This window comes from Rhinatrema bivittatum, chromosome 2, assembly GCF_901001135.1.
Source record: "Rhinatrema bivittatum chromosome 2, aRhiBiv1.1, whole genome shotgun sequence".
Classification (NCBI taxonomy): Eukaryota; Metazoa; Chordata; class Amphibia; order Gymnophiona; family Rhinatrematidae; genus Rhinatrema; species Rhinatrema bivittatum.
The window spans coordinates 27,311,356-27,330,632 of record NC_042616.1 but is presented as its reverse complement, the minus strand read 5'-3'; positions in this window follow the sequence as shown (position 1 = coordinate 27,330,632).

Below are 19,277 nucleotides of genomic sequence, written 5' to 3'. Positions count from 1 at the left end.
AGAAGGCAATGAAAAAGTTAAGAGGATTGTCTACTACCAAGTGGCCCCCCTGAAGACAGAAAGGGGATGTTTCCTAGTGTGTAGCAGATGGACTCAGGACCAATGGGTATAGTGTACTCCTGATAGCAGTTGGAGACGGATCAGATTTCAATCTGACGTCAGCCCCTAGTACATATACCCCTGCAGGAAGTGCAGCTCCTCAGTATTTTCCGTCTCCATAGCAGTTAGGGACTATCTGCACGCTCTCAGAGCGTTAGATCAAATTTAAAGAAGAAAACCAAAATTTAAAGAAGAAACCTACCTGAAGACGAACCCTGCTCTCCTGCGGTGATACCTTCGGGTCCCTCCCCCAGTTGAGATTCCCGAGGTGATTTCCATGGTCCCTTGGAGGTGAGCCTTGGTCCAGCGGCCGATTCACGGCGGGGACCTAGCCCCCGAACTCTCGGGTGCACCATCGAGTGTGGCGGTGAAGGTATTTGCCCTCTCCCCCCCCGCAGCCGGAGACCGCCCGGAACGAAACCGGGAAGCGCCGAAGACAAGGTAAGGTAGAAATCTTCTCTTCATCCTGTCTCCGAGGATCGAAGAGGAGCGCAAGTCACCGATCGAGACCAGCGCCACCGGGTTGATCCGCCCTTCCAGGGCCAGGCCCCGGCTATTTCCAAAGGTCTGCCCACGTGGAGACCCTCCGAGGTGGTCGCCATATTGCCTGCGTGCTCGCCATCGCCATCTTGGCCTCTTTCACCGTTCCGTTCGACCGCGCGCATAATCCTCCTAGACGCACAAAGCACATGTGCGCGTAACCTACACGCACATATCCCTTGTGCGCATAAACTACGCGCACAAGGCCGTGCGCACAGAATACGCGCGCCCCGCTAGTTGCGCGCACACTTACACGCGGCGCAGGCACACCGGAGCGCATAAGTTTTACGCACCGACAACCATGGCCCCACCAGAAACAGGGATAAAGGCTCAAGGCCTCTGCCCAGCAAGCCACATCAGAGCCGCACAAAGGGAGGAGGCCGACTCTCTGTGCACACAGTGTGAGGAGGCCCTGGGAGATCCAGTCAGGGTCAGTCCCATCCAGGGCCGAGTAATAGCTCCTCAGGGGATACCCCGGATCTAGCAAACCCCAGGGGGACCCCCCCTCAGCCAGGCACCCCCAGGGAACCAGCACCCCTCGGCTTGGATTCCATCTCATGGGTGGAGTTCTTCAGAGGGGTCCATGCCTTTCTTAAAATGCAAGCAGAACCCCCGACCGAGCAGCCATATGCTCCGCCGGAGGACCCTTATGCCCCAGGCCCTTCAAGACCCAGGCACAGACCTCCACCACCCAGATGCCTCACCTATGGGGACTCGGACATATCTGAAGAGGAAACCGAGTCCGTAGAAGAGGGGGAGCCTCTCCCGGGGACAGAGCCTCACCGAGCCATGAGGCGCTTCTTCACTAAGGACGAGCTCCCGGACCTGGTTACCCAATGCCTGTCGGAGCTCGCCATCCCGGGCCCAGGTACTTCGGAGGATCCTAAACAGAATCCCCTGCTGGAGGGCATTCGGCAGACTTCCCACCATTTCCCTCTGCTGCAGGCAGCACAACAGCTGATTGACCTGGAATGGAATGCCCCGGAAGCCAAATACAAAGGGGGACGAGCCTTGGCAGTCATGTACCCCCTGGACTCGGCTACCAACGATCTCCTTGCATGCCCAAGAGTCGATGCCATGGTCTGCGCGGTAGCTAAGCGCACCACCATCCCGGTGGAGGGAGGGGCAGCCCTCAAGGACGCACACAACCGACGTCTGGAGTCTATCCTTAAAGAAGCCTTTGATGTAGCCGCCATGTCTTTACAAATTGCGGCCTGCTGCACCGTGGTGACACGTGCCTGCTTATCCCAGGCAGAAACAACACTCCGGGAGAAGTCATGGAACCAGCAGTGTCCTTCCTTGCGGACGCAGCTTCGGACCTAGTGCGCACAGCGGCCAGAGAAAGTATCATCTACGGTGGCAGCTAGAAGACAGCTCTGGCTCCGAAGCTGGTCGGCCGACACAGCTTCCAAAACACGCCTCACTAGAATGCCATTCAAAGGCTCTCTACTATTCGGCAGCGAACTGGAGAAACTAGCAGACAAATGGGGCGAGCCCCCATTGCCACGCCTGCTGGAGGACAAAATGAAGAGAACACAACGACCCCTCCACAGGTCCCCCAAGGGCAGAAGTTCACAGCGCTTCACCCCTTACAGAAGCAGCTACCATACACCCCGCCCCACGGGCAGGAACCAGTCCTTTCGGAACAAGCCCAGCAAGAGAGGAACAGGCTCGGGTACAGGCCCCAGCTGCACCCCACAATGAGATTCAGCCGACCCGTCCGAGGAAAGAAGCCATAGGGGGCAGACTAGCCCTATTCTACCACAGATGGGTCGAGATAACTTCGGACAAGTGGGTCCTAGCCATCATCCGGGAGGGGTACTACCTAGACTTTCTGCAAAACCCCCTGGACAAATTTGTGGAGTCTCCCTGCCACGACCTCATAAAAAGGGTGGCAGTGGAAGCCCAGTGCCTCCTCAGAAAATACATACTGGTCACTACTCCATTATTTTATCATCCCCAAGAAAGAGGGAACATTCAGGCCCTTCCTGGATCTCAAGTCGGTCAACCGACACCTGCGGGTTCCCCGCTTCCGCATGGAAACTCTGTGATCAGTGATAAGGGTGGTGCAACCAGGAGAGTTCCTCACCTCCCTGGATCTTTCGGAGGCCTACCTTCACATTCCAATTCATCAGGAACACCAGCGTTATCTACGCTTCAAAGTCCTGGACCACCATTACCAATTCCGGGCACTACCCTTCGGGTTAGCCACAGCACCCCGGACGTTCACCAAGGTCATAGTAGTGGTGGCGGCAGCACTGAGGAAAGAAGGAATCCTAGTACATCCCTACGTAGATGATTGGCTGATCAGGGCGAAATCACCAGAGGAAAGCCTCCAGGCAACCAACAGAGTCATTGCACTGTTGGAGAGCCTAGGATGGGTAGTCAACACAAACAAGGGTTCACTACACCCCTCTCAGTCATTGGAATACCTAGGAGTGCAATTCGACACCAAGGAAGACAGTCAGCCTGACCCCCACAAGGAGAACAAAACTGGGGAACCGACTGCAAACATGACTGAACGATCCCTGTCCCACAACATGGGATAACCTACAGGTACTTGGGCTGATGGCATCCACTCTGGAAGTTGTACCATGGGCGCGAGCCCACATGAGGCCACTACAATGCTCACTCCTATCGCGGTGGAGTCCACAATCCCAGAACTACACCGTACGTCTAGCACTCCAGGGCAGTGGAACGCAGAAGAAGCGGGATGGAACATCAATCACCTGGAAGAGCGGGCAGTCAGACTAGCCTGCCTATGGTTTGCTCACAGACTTTGGGACAAAGCGGTCAGAGTAATGTCGGACAATGCCACAACCGTAGCCTACATCAACCGACAGGTGGGTACCAGAAGCCAACAGGTGTCCCTGGAAATAGATCCTCTGATGATATGGGTGGAAGCAAACCTCCAGGAAATCTCCGCCGACATCGCAGCAGACTACCTCAGCAGGGAAAGCCTGGACCCAGGAGAATGGAAGCTGTCGTCCACAGCCTTCCAGATGATAGTGAGAAGATGGGGAACCCCGGACATGGACCTTCTGCAAAACAGATCCAACAGCCAGGTGCCCAGATACTTCAGTCGCAGGCGGGAACCACAGGCCCAAGGGATCGATGCCTTGGTACAGACCTGGCCTCCGGGGTCCCTGCTATATGCCTTCCCGCCATGGACTCGGACATATCTGAAGAGGAAAACAGAGTCCCTAGAAGAGGGGGAGCCTCTCCCGGGGACAGAGCCCCACCGAGCCATGAGGCGCTTCTTCACTAAGGACGAGCTCCCGGACCTGGTTACCCAATGCCTGTCAGAGCTCTGTGGAACCTCAATCTCGTCCTGGACTTCCTAGCCGGAACCTCCTTCAGACCTCTCCGAGGACTATCTCTCCACATGCTAACCTTAAAGACAGGTTTCTTACTGACAGTTTGTTCAGACCGCTGCATCTCGGAGCTACAAGCACTGTCATGCCGTGAGACGTTCCTCAGACTCACCCCAAGATCCATCCAACTTCGCACGGTTCCCTCGTTCCTTCCTAAAGTGGTCTCACACTTCCATCTTAACCAGACCATTTCACTACCATCGGCAGATGATTTGAAGAATTCGGAAGAAGCCCGTAGTCTACGCCACCTCAACATCGGCAAACTCTTATCCAGATACCTGGAAATGTCGGAACCCGTATGAAAAACGGACCACCTTTTCGTCCTCCACAGTGGAAAGAGACAAGGGGAAGCAGCCTCGCGGGCAATGATAGCCCGCTGGATCAAGGAAGTTATCAAGGCGGCCTACATAGAGGCAGGCAAGCCACCACCTCTACAAGTCAAGGCCCACTCGACCAGAGCCCAGGCGGTATCACCTGGCAGAAAGTAGGATGCTATCACCCTCAGAGATCTGCAGGGGCAGCGACAATGGTCCTCCCATCCATACCTTCTCCAGATTCTACCGTCTGGATGTTCAGGCTCAGGAGGACATGGCATTTGCAAGGGCAGTACTAAGTGGGTCACGGGCAGCCTCCCACCCGGTTCGAGAGTAGCTTTTATACATCCCATTGGTCCTGAGTCCATCTGCTACACGCTAGGAAATGGAGAAATTACTTACCTGATAATTTCGTTTTCCTTAGTGTAGACAGATGGACTCATCATCCCACCCACGGCTGCCGTCATGCAAGGATTTTCAAATGACCCAAGGGTAAGACATGTTCTTCATTTACCTAGGGCATCCACCCTACCGGGTGTCGACGCTTTCCGGTTGAGTACACTGGCGGTCTCCAGCTATAGTCAATCAACCAATCCAAGTTAATTAAGCTAACCAAGTTTATCAAGTTATAACGTTTAACCAAGTTATGAAGTTATACAAGTTAATCAAGTTGTTAATCAATCAGTCAGTCTCACACATATCCATAATGCTTTTCAAGGAGAATACTGAAGAGCTGCACTTCCTGCAGGGGTATATGTACTAGGGGCTGACGTCAGATAGAAATCTGATCCGTCTCCAACTGCTAACAGGAGTACACTATACCCATTGGTCCTGAGTCCATCTGTCTACACTAAGGGAAATGAAATTATCAGGTAAGTAATTTCTCCAATGTACTTGCCAGCTACTTGTAGCCTGGATTGGCCAATGTTGGAAACAGAATGCTGAGCTTGATGGACCCTCGGTCTGAACCAGTATGGCAATTTCTTATGGCCTTCTGTACTGCTGTTTCTGTATCAGAAACCCCATTTTTACACCTGTGGGGGTACACAGAGCCCGCAAAAAGATGAAGAAAGAGCAAGTATATCAAAGGCAGTGGAAAAAAATCTTAGATCTTTATTTGGCCAGATCATAACAGAGAAATACTTAAGTGACAACGGAAAGATGGAGCTGAAAAAGAAGGAAATGACGAGAGGAACCGCAAAGGAGAAAAGAGCCCAGCAGTAAAGATAGCAAAGATCAGAACAAACCAGGACAGGAAAATGAGGAGAGAGGAAAAAACGAGGCAAGCAAACAACGAAGGAGCAGGGGAGCCCGAGCAACCAGAGGGGGTGGAAAAGGGAACTTCTGGGGCGTCCCTGGGGGATGGCATTGGGCTGTCAGGACGATTAAGGAATACCTGATGGGCGTGGAGCAACTTTCTTGTTTTCGCATCCAATTCTTCAAGATATTTAGGAGGCGAACCTTCTGTTCCATAACTGACTGATAATGCAGGCACTGCATGCTGGGTAATAGCTTGGATCTTATTTCATGCTGCAAGGCACTCACCAATATCAGCCTCCCCCTCCTATCCTATTCTTTACTGAGCTTATCTCTCAGTACTTTCTGCTGGATAGTTTCACCTTCCTCTACGCCTAGAGATTTATACCCCCCTTCCTGCTCAGGTTCCTCTATATTGCAGTCTGCAGTCAGGGAGATGTTTTCAGTTGTGCTTAATTTGCTTTTAAGAAAAGTTGCCTTTCCACATTTGTCCAAACCAAATGTCATCCAGATGTCATCTGAGAAACTCTTCAGCACACGGAGCTGTTCTGCTAAATGAGCATCAGAAGAACGGTAGAGTTTCAGATCATCAACAAACAGGAAATGGGAAACCTTTGGTAGGGGATTGCTCTAGGATTAAGGCAAATTCCATAACCCAAGGAGTTAATGAGAGCAGTCGGTGGGTTTAATGCCAGACAAATTAACAGCGGTGACAGGGAACCTCCCAGGAATATTCCCCGCTGGATCTTAAGATTGGGAATGACTTATTGTCCATCCTCATAATTCAGGTGGAGCGGAGTCTGCCACATTTTCATGGTGAGCTTGATGTACTCTCTCAGCACAGGATTCACTTTGTATATTTCAAGGCAATTTATTATCCAGGCATGTGGGATGCTAACAAAGGCACTCGTACAGTCCATCCATGCTGTACTGAGGTTTTGATTTTGCATGCAGCTGTCCTAATGCCTTTATTTTTATTTATTTAGATTTTTATATTCTGCTTTTCACACTTTTTTTCAGTGCTTCAAAGCAGATTACATTCAGCATCAGCTGATGCTGAATGTAATCTGCATAGGCTTCTCTTTTGTTACTTTTCTGCTCTGTTGCCAAAGTTTTATTAGAATCAATGTGGTGATATATCTGCATTGATTGCAGTGAAGAGTTTATATATTGTAGGTAAGCAGGTTATTGGTCAATAGCTTTTGGGAGCATTGTTTGGCCCGCCTTTTGGTGGGAGAAGTGTTCTGCAGAAATCTGGGAAAATGTCCCATATTTCCTTTCCGAACATCCTGATCTCAGAATAAAACTGCTCACAGGTCCCTTATCATGTCCATGGAGCAGCTTTTAAAGTGGCAGATGACTTGACTTGACCAAGAAAAATCTGAAATGAAACCAGAACTTCTTCTTTTATGTGGTTTTATTATAGAAAGTGCAACTCTAACAGGAAAGTCTAAGAATTCAGTTGCTCAGCCACATCCCCTATACAGGCAGCTCGTTATGTACTTTCTATTTTTCATTACACACATACACAACCAATTAATACATTTCCTAGCGTGTAGACAGGTGGACTCAAGACCAGTGGTTTATGCTCCCCTGCCAGCAGATGAAGATGGAGCAAGCTGACGTTGCAGTATATATACTCCTGCAGTGATCCCAGCCTGCCAGTATTCTTCGTCTCCAGTAGATGGTGGACGTGCATCTCCTTATGGGGATTGCGTCGAGTGTTTTTGGAAGGAGAAATTTGAAATCTAAATTAAGAAAAAGAAAGCCCCGCTCTCCTGCAGTGATACCTAAAGTTTCCTCCCCCAGCTGAGAATTCCTGAGGTGATTTCCGTGGTCCAACAGAGGTGTGCCTTGGTCCGGTAGCTGATTTTGCCAGCATGGACTTAGCTGCTTGAGCGACTGAAAGGCAGCAGGTGCAGAAAGCCAAGCATGGCGGTGATGGCAATTGCCCTCTCCCCCTGCAGCCACAGACCATCTCTGTGCTCAGCTGTAAGTTAAAAAAAAAAAAAAAGAAAAGGAAGAAGATATATACAGAGACTTAGCGGGAGGTTGTAGAATGCAGGGCTTCCTTCTCCCGCTTGTTCTCCGAGCTCTGTGCACTGTTCCGACATTCGTCCCACGCCGTGGGAGGTCGAGGGATGTGGGCAGCCTGGCGGGTTGAGCAGCCTCAGTAGGCCAGGCCCCATTCTGAGGCTTTTTGCTGCGCACAGTGTGGTAGGCCGGAATGGCTTTTCGTGTACTTTTGGAGGCTGCCCTCTACTGGCTTGTAGGTCCGGCGTGTGTGTCTCGCTGTGCGCCCAGTTTTTGGGCGAACAGTTCAGCCTTGAATTATGAGCACCCATGTTAAGTGCTGCCTAGTGGTCGCGTGCTTCCGTCAGCGCACAAGTGGCACTGTGCTTGAGTTTTTTGTGCGCTCTCACAAGTTCTCAAGATTCCAAGGAGACAATGCCAGTCACCACTAAAGCATATTATTTGCCACAGCAGGTGACAGGAATCAGCAAAGATCAAGTGCAAGATTCTTTTTTTTTTTTTTTTGTAAAACAATTTTATTGGATTTTCAAAATTAAACATACAACAACACGGAGAGGGGGTTACTTATCCCTCTCCGCTAGAATCTTACCAACAACAGTATATTCAAGCCCTCCCCCCACCTCCCAACCCCACCCAACCCCCTCCCCCCCCCTTCTACCAGGAGAACAGTCACAAGACAGAACAGACAGTACAGGAAGTCCTTGTACACAGGATCAGGGCTGTCGACTAGGGAAACCTCAATCATTCAGGACCAAACTCCGGGCACGATGCGGAAGCCGTTGAAGGTAAGCATTCCAAACACTGAGGAAGAAGCGTCGTCGTCGGGGAACCCCGTGCCGCCATGCTTTCCATGGTCATCATGGCGTGGAAACAGTTCCGCCATGCTCCAAAGGAGGGGCATCGGATGATCGCCAGTTCTGCATATGATCTTCTTCCCTATTAAGCTCGCTTTTTGAAGCAACAGGCGAGAACCAGGATCTCGAACCCGAAGGGGGAAATGCAGCCAAAAAAAACCACAGGGGAAAAGGGCAGACCCACATCAAGCAGTTCCACCAAATAGTCCACAATCCGACGCCAAAATCTGAGTACCGGGGGACAATCCAAAAAACATGGGACATGGAACCCTCTGCACCGGAACAGCGAGGACACAAGGTGTAGACGCAATAGTCAGCTGAAAAGCACGTTGAGGAGATATATAAGCCCGACTCAAAAACCGAAACTGCATTTCCCGGTAGTACATGTTAGGGGAGATCCTGGTTATTCGCCGAAAACATATACGTAAAAAAAACTGAGAGACGAAACACCCCATCCCCATTCCAGCGACCCAGGACAGAACAGACATCCACCTCATCATCGCCGCAGAGCCCTATAATAGCTAGAAAGGGATGGGCCCTGGGCCTCAAAATGAAAATATTGTCTACGCTGTGTATGTAGCCATCGCCTGAGCCTCTAAGGCAATGTCCGGCGTAATGTCGCACCTGTAAATATGGAAATGTGTGCGAGTGCCCCAATAAATAAAGAGCTTGAACATCCGCAAACTGCATAAACACCCCCTCCCGGGACCAGAGATGCCCCAAGCGGGTGATTCCCTTAGCGTCCCACTCACGGAACATAATAGATTGAGAGCCAGGGGAAAACTCCGCATTACCGCGGAGGGGTAGGAAATAAGCACAGAGCGCAGGAATTTGTAAAAGGTGCGTCACGGCTCCAAGTACGGCGCAGAGGCCGCGTGAGAGCCGAAGTAGTGATAATCGAGGGGAGATGACAGGACTTTGCTTGCAGCACATAGGATGGGGCCAATGGATGTAGCAAGGCCCTTTCCAATCAGCGGGGCATAATCTGAGGTATCAATTAACCAGTTGCGGAGTATCCTCAAATTGCAGGCCATGTTATATTGAGCTAGATTAGGGACCCCCATGCCTCCCCTCGCCCATGTATTCTGCAGCCACTTAAACGGGAGTCTAGCCTTCCCCCCCCGCCAGAAAAATCTGCGCATCGCCGTCTCCACCACAGCAGGTCCCGCTTTTTCAAGAAGAGCGGCACATTTTGCAAAAGTAGAGCCATTTCGGAGCAGCAATGTCATCTTAAAGAGTGCAATTCTACCCGCCACCGAAAGGGGTAAAGCCCTCCAAGTGGCCAAGTGTCCCGAGTATAACTGATGAGATTAGGTACATTGACCCGGTATACCGAGTCCAGGTCCGAGGGAAGAAAAACCCCCAAATAACGTAGCTATCCCCCGCCCACCGCAATGGAAATGGGCCAGCCCAGGTATCTCTCAGGGTAGGGGGATAAGCCAAGGCGGAAGATTTGGACTCATTGAGGCGAAGACCGAAAAGGTCCCAAAAGTCCCTATCAATTGGAGAAGGGGTGGTAAGGACGACTGGGGGCTAGTGATAAAAACTAAAAGGTCGTCCGCAAAAGCCACGTGTTTAAAATTGTGGAGTCCATACGAAGACCGCGAATGCCGGGGGTCGCACTGATGGCTAGGAGCAGAGGTTCCAGCTGTAAAGGAACAGCAAGGGGGATAAGGGACAGCCCTGTCGGGTACCACGCGTAACTGGAAAGGGTTCGGACTGTGCGCCATTAGCCACTATCCGTGCCCGTGGCTTGTCATAAAGAAGGTGTACCGCTTGTAGAAAAAGGCCCTCAAACCCCATGCATTGCAACACAAGAAAAGGTACTCCCACTCCACTCTATCGAACGCTTTTTCAGCGTCGAAGCTGATGGCCAAATAAGGTTGAGCCATGTGTTGACTCATGTCATGGCTGATAAAATTTTACGAATATTAGATATCGCATAGCGGTGGCGGACAAAGCCCACTTGGTGATCACCGACCAGGCTGGGTAGACAGTCTGCTAATCTCTCCGCTAAAATCTTAGCGAGTAACTTATGATCATAATTGAGTAATGATATTGGGCGTAGGATTCCGGGACCAGGGGGTCTTTTCCCGGCTTGGTATCAGAACGATGTTAGCTAGATTGTCGTGAGGAGGAAAGGTGCCCGAGCGATCATGTGGGTGTACATCAAAGCCAAGGGTTGGAAACTTGGTCTTTTAACAGTTTGTAAAATTCCGCCGTAAACCCATCTGGTCCCGGAGCCTTAAAATTTGGGAGCGATGAATAGTGAGCCGCACTTCCGTCTCTAAGATAGGGGCATTTAACTTATCCAGTTGATCCCTAGTCAAGCGGGGGAGCGGAAGGCCCTCACAAAACTTTTGACGTGCGCTCACGTCTCCCCCACCAGACAGATAAAGAGAAGAGTAGTACTCCCGAAAGCGTGTAAGGATAGTGGGTGTGTCCTTGGCCACCACAGTAGGGGACATGCGGATAGCCGGGATGAACCGGCTCGTCCTAGAAGATCTAATAAGGTTGGACATCATCTTCCCAGCTTTATTACTGTATTGAAAGAGTTTAAATTTGTAATATAAGTGACTTTTCTTTGCCCTTTGGTGAAGCAAGGAATTGAGAGCATGTTGCTTGGAGAGGTATGAGATCCGGGCCTCCGCCGATTTAGAATGAAGCAGGTAAGTCCGTGCCTGACGGACCTGGGTGGTTAAGTTCAAAATCCGCCTATCCAGGACTTTCCGGCGCTGAGAAACATATGAGATAATCTCGCCACGTAAAACTGCTTTGGCGGCGTTCCAAAACAGTGCGGGTTGAGATAAATGGGCTTGATTGTGTTCGGCATATTCTTTCCACTTGACTGATAAAAATTCTGCAAATTTCTCATCTTGGGCCAAATAATAAGGATAACGCCAAAATTTAGGGCCGGGGAAGGGAGGCAGAAACTCCATATCCACCCACACCGGGGCGTGATCAGATACAACTATGCTCTCAATACCCGCCTCTCGGACCCTAGAGAACGCGTGTGAACTAATGAGAAAGTAGTCAATTCTAGAAAAGGAGGTGTGTGCCCGAGAAAAGATGAGTGAAATCGCGCTCAATAGGATGTAAGGTCCTCCACACATCTAGAAGATGGAGTCGGATTCCAGCAGGTTTGGGCCACGGCCCACCCCCTGTGTCCCAACCACGACTCCCAGAGGTGTCTAATTGCAAGTCCCGGACTGTATTGAAGTCCTCCCCCTAAGATTAGAGTGTCAGTCAAATATGGGAGCAAGATGGGCATACAAGCCCCGATAGAAGCCTGGGTCAAAGGTGTTGGGCGCATATAGATTACACAAAACCACCGTACAATTTATAGAGCTCTGTCACCAAAATAAGATAGCGCCCCAGGGGGTCTTTAATTTCCCTACGGATGGTGATAGGGATGTTTATGGAATAAAATGGCCACCCCAGCAGATTTAGTAGAAGCAGAAGCATATCTAACGTCCCCCACCCAAGTGCGACGAAGCTTGCATGCTCGGCATCCGTAAGATGGGTCTCCTGCAAGAAAGCCACCCGGGCCATGTGTCTGCGCAACAAAGAGAGCACCTTGGAGCGCTTGATGGGAGAGTGGAGGCCACATACATTCCAGGATACCACCCGAAGGGGACTACCCATAAGCACTGATGAGGCTAGAATGTACAATATGGTCACGGCTATTGCTGCAGACGGAGGCCCTCCCAGCTAAAAACCTCCCCTGCCTGTCTCCTGTCAATCAAAGCAAGATTCTTTTTTAAATCTGTCAGACCTTCTCGAATCATCACAAGAAGTTGTAGTTTCAGAAAGGGAATCTCTTGGGGTTTTTTTGTTTTGCTTTTTTGAATGATAGAAATTCAGTTCTTAGATTTTTCTTTCATAGTATTATTAGAGTAACCCAAGATCTCAGGAAGAAGTTTCTTTCTATGCGTTCTGTGGTTTTGTCATTAGGTGCACAGTTTATATTGTGATATCCACATAAATGTTTTATGAAATATCTTAATCCTACTTCTGTTTATTTTGAACCTTCTCAACTGTAATTATTCTTGGATTTGCAAGCCCAAGATAGCTCTTCCTGATAGTATGGCAGTTTGGAAATGATGGTGTTTTGGTTTACTTCTCTTTTTTTCTCTCATTGTTCACCACACATCTCTGTAAACAAAACTTTTCCAAATTTTTCATGCCTAATATCCATTAAAGAGAGGTTGGCTCCTAGCCCCCTCCACTGTATATAGTATTTATTCTATTTTATTGCACTTTATATATTTATTGCTCGTTCACCCCTTCTTTATTTTCCTACTCCAAGTTAAGGCTTCCTTGTTATAATGTAACTGTATGCTCTGTATCTCTTGTTGATTGGTTAATTGTATATTCTACTTAGTTCATTGTAAACCGAATTGATTTGATTTGTATCAAGAAATTCGGTATATAAAAGCCTTAATAAATAAATAAATTGTAAATCGCTCTTTTTTTCCCTTTCTTCTTCTCTCCTTTTTCCCCCACTATTTGTTTGAGATATGTGTGAAGACACTTTGTTCTTTTCCTTTTTTTCATGTCAACATGATATTAGTGTATATGGTGTGACATCTCATTTTCTGGTACAAGGAGTCTTGTGTTTAATTGTAAAATCTGTTAAAAATAAAATTAAAAAAATAAATAAATTGCGACAGACCACGCTCTGGGGCCGATGCAAAAAAGTTGCGCTGAAACCGGGTGCTGAGTGTTCAGCGTCCACTTTCTTTTTTTTTTTTTTTCCAAAATAATTTTTATTGGTAGCAAGAATAGGCAGCCATACATTACAAAACAAATAAGGATACAACCAATGCCTACAGGGCATGATATTACAGAAATAATGTATATTCACATAACCCCGATAGCTGGAAACACCCAGCAAAATAATAGCACGGCAGTTCTCGCTACTCATATTTTCTTTTATCTCCCCCCCGTCACTTCAGGCAATGTACTACCAAGCATTCCATACCCCGCCTACGTCCAACATCACATTCATCCCAGTTCCCCAAACAGACCTCATCCAACCTCCACATCCGCAGCCCCAGTAAACCCCTCCCCCCCGAGACCAGGGAATTCAGTGCCAACGCCCCCAGGCACCTCCCCTGGGGGCACAATACAATATTTAAATTAGGGCTCGTGCCTCCTTGACAGCGTGCGCCCAAGAGAGGTCCGCTGTCGGCAGCTGTCCCCCAGTTAAGAAAACGGACGCTGAATTTATCAGCGTCGGTTTTCCTAACCGGCGCACATGCACTGGTTAGGAAAATGGACGCTGAGAAAGTCAGCGTCCATTCTCTGAACTTGACTACCGGCACCTAAGGAGAGTATAAATCAATATTAAAGTGTTGGGCACTTAATATTAATTTATTCACTCCTTCACTTATTGCCAATTGGTCCCTTCGCTGTCACATGTAAGTGAAAGGACCAATCCCCTTTCAGAAGGCTGTTCTGAAAGGGGATTGGTCCTTTCACTGACAAATGGGCAATAAGTGAAGGAGTGAATAAATGAATATTAAGTGCCTGACACAATGTTAATGGCTCTGATCTCATGAAAATAATTAACTGAGCTCAATAAATAAATTAACTCATAGGAGCGCTAATGTGTTATTTTATATGACATGGGTTTCTAATGTCAGGAGAGTAACCTTTAAGGGCTCCCCATTAATAACGTTTCTCCACTTAGCAATACCTATCAGAACAAGGACCAAGACAACATCATGGCCATGTAGTCCTGTCTCGACATCAGTCCACCAGTATTCTCCGTCTCCAGCAGTGGGTGGTCATGTATTTTCCTTCAGGGGATTGCCTGTGAATAAAAGAGAAGGAATTGAAAGGAGTTATCGGACAGACGAGACGTCTATATAGCACCGCTTGCCTCCTGAGGTGATGCCGTACGGTCCCTCCCTCAGTAGGGTGCCCTCAGTCCAATTGCTTTGACTGGCACGGACCTAAAAAAAACTTCAATAGCGGTTGAGGCAGTAAAGGCTTTAGCCCTCTCTCCCTGCAGCCAGGACCCATTCCTGCTGTGTCAGCCACGGAGGGCTGAGTTGAGGTGAAAGTTATTGTTTAGCCTTTCTGAAAACAAAAAAACCAAAATAGAGGAAAGCAGGAGAATGAGTCCATTACCTCAGCGTTCGACTGTCCCGCTCATGTCTCTGGGGAGTTCTGCTGGTGGCTGAAAGGGTTCAGTAAGATCTGCTTGGAAAATGTTTTTAAAAGTATTGGGGAGAAGTAAATTCTTGGGATATATTAATTAGTGTGTTTGGTTTTTTTTTAAATAGTCAGTAAGACAGCTTATAAAGAGAAGTTAGTGTTTGATTTTAATAGTTTTTTGGGGGTTGTTTTTTTTACATAACAAAGCAGCAGGAAAGGATCCTGTAGCAAGGACCTGCTCTCCAGGTGGTGCATTGTCCTCTCGCACCAAGGATATCTCCCTAAGGCCTACTGCCCAGGAGGGAAGGGTTAGGTCGGCCGTCATAGTTGGTGATTCGATTATTAGGAATGTAGATAGCTGGGTGGCTGGTGGGTGTGAGGATTGCCTGGTAACTTGCCTACCTGGTGTGAAGGTGGCGGACCTCACGCGTCACCTAGATAGGATTTTAGACAGTGCTGGGGAGGAGCCGGCTGTCGTGGTACATACGGGCACCAACAACATAGGAAAATGTGGGAGAGAGGTTCTGGAAGCCAAATTTGCTCCAAAATCAAACCCCTTCGCTCTTGTAATTCCCCCCAAACCAAACAGGCCTGGGAATCGGAAGGGATGGGGACCTTGGAAAAGAAACAGCAACAGAACTGAAGTGCTGTGGGCTCCTGGGACTATTGGTGGGGTTGGATAGGAGAAGGTGAAGGCTGAAAAAGGAAAGAGATGAGAAGGGTTATAAATGCCTGGGTGGTGGGAGAGGGGATGAATGTTGGGGGAAGTGAGGTGGCAATGAATATTTTGGGGAGCTGTTACAAAAGGGCGTGAGAGGGGGTGAAGGCTGTTCATAGGTGAGGAGGAGCCAGTGGTGGTGATCAGGGTGAGAGAATAACAACGTTTGTCCTTAGTGATCCTTGGGACCTGTTTTACACAAGAATAGCTGCAGTCAATTTCTATCCAAGTATTTATCAACAGTGAGACCCATTGTGTTTTCACACCTTCGTTCCTACTGCAGGGCCACTGGAGTCTCTCTCACCTGTGACCCCCTCCAGTTGCTCAGGCTGTTCCAGCGTCTCTGTTCTGCTGCTCCTCTCCCCTCTATTTCTTTTTCTATACCATAACTCAAAATCAAGGCTTCTCAAACATTTAGCCAGTGTGACCCCATTCTAGCACTTGAAAATTCACAAGATGCCAGAAGATGACCAAACAAACTAGGAGGACAGTCCCTCTTCAACAATCCCTTCATTGCCACTCTCCCCGCACTCTGGCTGATTACCTTTTTCAACCTCCACCTCTCCCTCAAGCTCCACCACTTCCACAGGACCCTTCTCAAACTCCACCCTTCCAGTTCATCCCCTCTTACATCGCCCATCACCTCCCCAGCACATAATCTCTCACTCTCTTCAGCTCTTATCACATCCTACAAGTTGATCTTCTCTCCCCAAGCCCTTGAGGGGCCACAGGTCAGGCTCAGCTTAGGACACACAAACACACAGGTCGATACTGTAAGACCGCGGGAGAGCGGACGAACGCCCGCTCTCCCGGCGCGCGCACCAGCCCTTCGCCGGTTCGGGCGATACAGTATTTAAATGAGGTGACGCGGGAAAAACGAGGGAAAGGAGGCGCTAGGGACACTAGCGCGTCCCTAGCGCCTCCTCTTGGCCTGGAGCGGCGGCTGTCAGCGGGTTTGACAGCCGACGCTCAATTTTGCCGGCGTCGGTTCTCGAGCCCGCTGACAGCCACGGGTTTGGAAACCGGACACCGGCAAAATTGAGCGTCCGGTTTTCGGCCCGACAGCCGCGGGCCGAATTCAAATTTTTTTTTTCTTCTTTTTTTTACTTTTGGGGACCTCCGACTTAATATCGCCATGATATTAAGTCGGAGGGTTCACAGAAAAGCAGTTTTTACTGCTTTTCTGTGCACTTTCCTGGCACCGGAAGAAATTAGCGCCGACCTTTGGGTCGGCGCTAATTTCTTAGAGTAAAATGTGCGGCATGGCTGCACATTTTACTTACTGAATCGCGCGCGCATACTTAATAGGGCCATCAACATGCATTTGCATGTTGAGGGCGCTATTAGGTGCCACGGGTGGGCCGCGTGTTTTCCTCCCCTTACTGAATAAGGGGTAAGGGAAAACACGCGTCCAGAGCAGGCTGACAGTGCGCTCCGATGGAGCGCACTGTACTGTATCGACCTGACAGAGATTGATCTCTTATTAGACAATGTGGTGAAGCCACCAGAGGTGGCAGTAGTGAGCAGTAGAAGTAGCCCGGCTGGGCTGGTATCCGTCAGGCGCTGCAACAGCGACTCCTCCGGTAGCAGTGCTGTAGTGGAAAGAACTGAGAATAATGAGTACAGTGGAAGATGCACAAGCCCCAGTATGGAAAACCCCAGAATAGGGAGAGAAGGCCCTCGAGGAGCGAGTACCTGATCCCTGAGAGCTGAGAGGCTTGGAGGTAATGTACTCACACAGCGGTTCCACATAGGAGATGGCACCAGGGCTGGAACGGAGGCAGGCCCTCGAGGAGCGAGTACCTGGTTCCAGGGAACAGCTCTGAGGTGAAGATGGTAGTACTCACTGGTGTTGAAGATAGCGAATCCTTCCAGGCAGAAGAGAAGGTAGGAGCAGGCAGCGAGTTAGGGAACATAGGCCCTCGAGGAGCGCGTACCGGTTCCCTGATAGCGACCTGAAAAGCAAGTGAGGCCTCCGAGGAGCGGGTACCCCGTTAGATTTAAGAGTCCAACAGAATGGAGGCAGAGTAGGTGGGTACGGAGAGCGAATCCAATACGTAAGGAATCCCCCTTGCTAACTCAAAGGCTAGCAAACAAAGTAGGCTTTAAATATCCGGGCAGCGTGATGTCATCACAGGGGGAACGCCCCTGAGGAACATGCCAATGAGGAAATAAGAGTGAGGGCTGCGCGGCGCACGCGCCCTAAGGTACTGACGGAGCATGACGGGAGGCAGCACCCAAGCCGGTCCGGGGACGCTGGAGAGGATGGCAGGCAGACGCCGTGGTAGCCAGGCGTCCATCCACAGCAAGAGTAGGTGCCAAGAAAGAAAGATAGATGGAGTGAAGCTGTCGGGAAGGGACGGTTGCAACACATATCTCCCTTGCACCTCTCTCTCTTCCAGAGTATACACATTCAGATCCTTCAGCCTCTCCTCATAGCTCTTCTGATACAGACCCCATACCATTTTGCTCGCCCTTCTCTGGATCACCTCCATCCTGTCTCTGTCCCTTTTGAGGTACGGTCTCCAGAACTGAACACAGTACTCCAGGTGAGGCCTCACCAAGGACCTGTACAAGGGCATTATTACCTCCTTTTTCTTACTGGTTATTCCTCTTTCTATGCAGCCCAGCATTCTTCTGGCTTTAGCTATCGCCTTGTCACATTGTTTCGCTATCTTCAGATCACCAGACACTATTACCCCAAGATCTGTCTCCTGGAGGTCTGTGTATATCAGTCTTACATCCCCCATCATATACAGCTCTTTGGATTGCTGCATCCCAGATGCAGGACTCTGCACTTCTTGGCATTGAATCCCAGCTGCCACTCTTCCATCTTTCTTAAATCACTTTTCATTCTATCCAGGCATGTCCACTCTATTGCAGATCTTAGTATCGTCTGCAAATAGGCAAATTTACCTTCTTTCTCTTTCATAATGTGATTCACAAAGATATTGAACCGAACCAGTCCCAAAACCGATCCCTGTGGCACTCCACTTAACACGGCTCTCTCTTCAAAGTATGTTCCATTTATCATTATACTTTGTCTCCTATCAGTCAACCAGTTTGTAATCCATGCTACCACCTCACTTCCAAACTTCTGGTTTTATTCACAAGCTTATGCGAGACTGTATCAAAAACTTTGCTGAAATCCAAGTAGATCACATCTAGCACTCTTCCTTGATCCAATTCTCTAGTCATCCAATAAAAAAAAATCAATCAGATTTGTCTGACAGGACCTTCTTCTGGTGAATCCATGCTGCCTCGGGTCCAGCAACCCACCAGATTGTAAGTAGTTCAATAACTTTTCCTTCAGCAAAGTCTCCATTAATTGTCCCACCACTGAGGTGAGGCTAGCCAGTCTATAGTTTCTGGCTTCCTCTCTGCTTGTGAAGTGGGACCACTACCATTCTTTTCCAGTCCCACAGCATCATTCCTGTTTCCAAGGATCTATTGAACAGATCCTTCAATGAACCCACCAGCACATCTCTGAGCGCTCTCAGTATCCTGGGATGTATCTCATCTAGCCCAAAGGCCTTTTCCACTTCCAGTTTGCCTAGCTCCTCCCATACATTCTCTTCTGTAAACAGAGTTTTGTCTACTCCATCTCCATTTACGATCTTGTTAATCAGCAACAGACCTTCTCCAGGTTCTTCTTTAGTGAACACTGAACTGAAGTATTTGTTTAATATTTCTGTCATTTCTTCATTACTCTCCACACTTTGCTCCTTGTCACCTTTCAATTTCTCTATACCACTTCTGATCTCCTTTCCCTGACTGTTATGGTTTTGAGGTGTTTGAATGGATTCTTGGGTACTGTGGAAGATGACCACGCCCATGGGGAGGAGCCCCATGAGGCGCAACAGTACTGGGCTAGACTCAGGATGCACAAACACTGAATTGTCTTTTATTATACAGCAGCTGT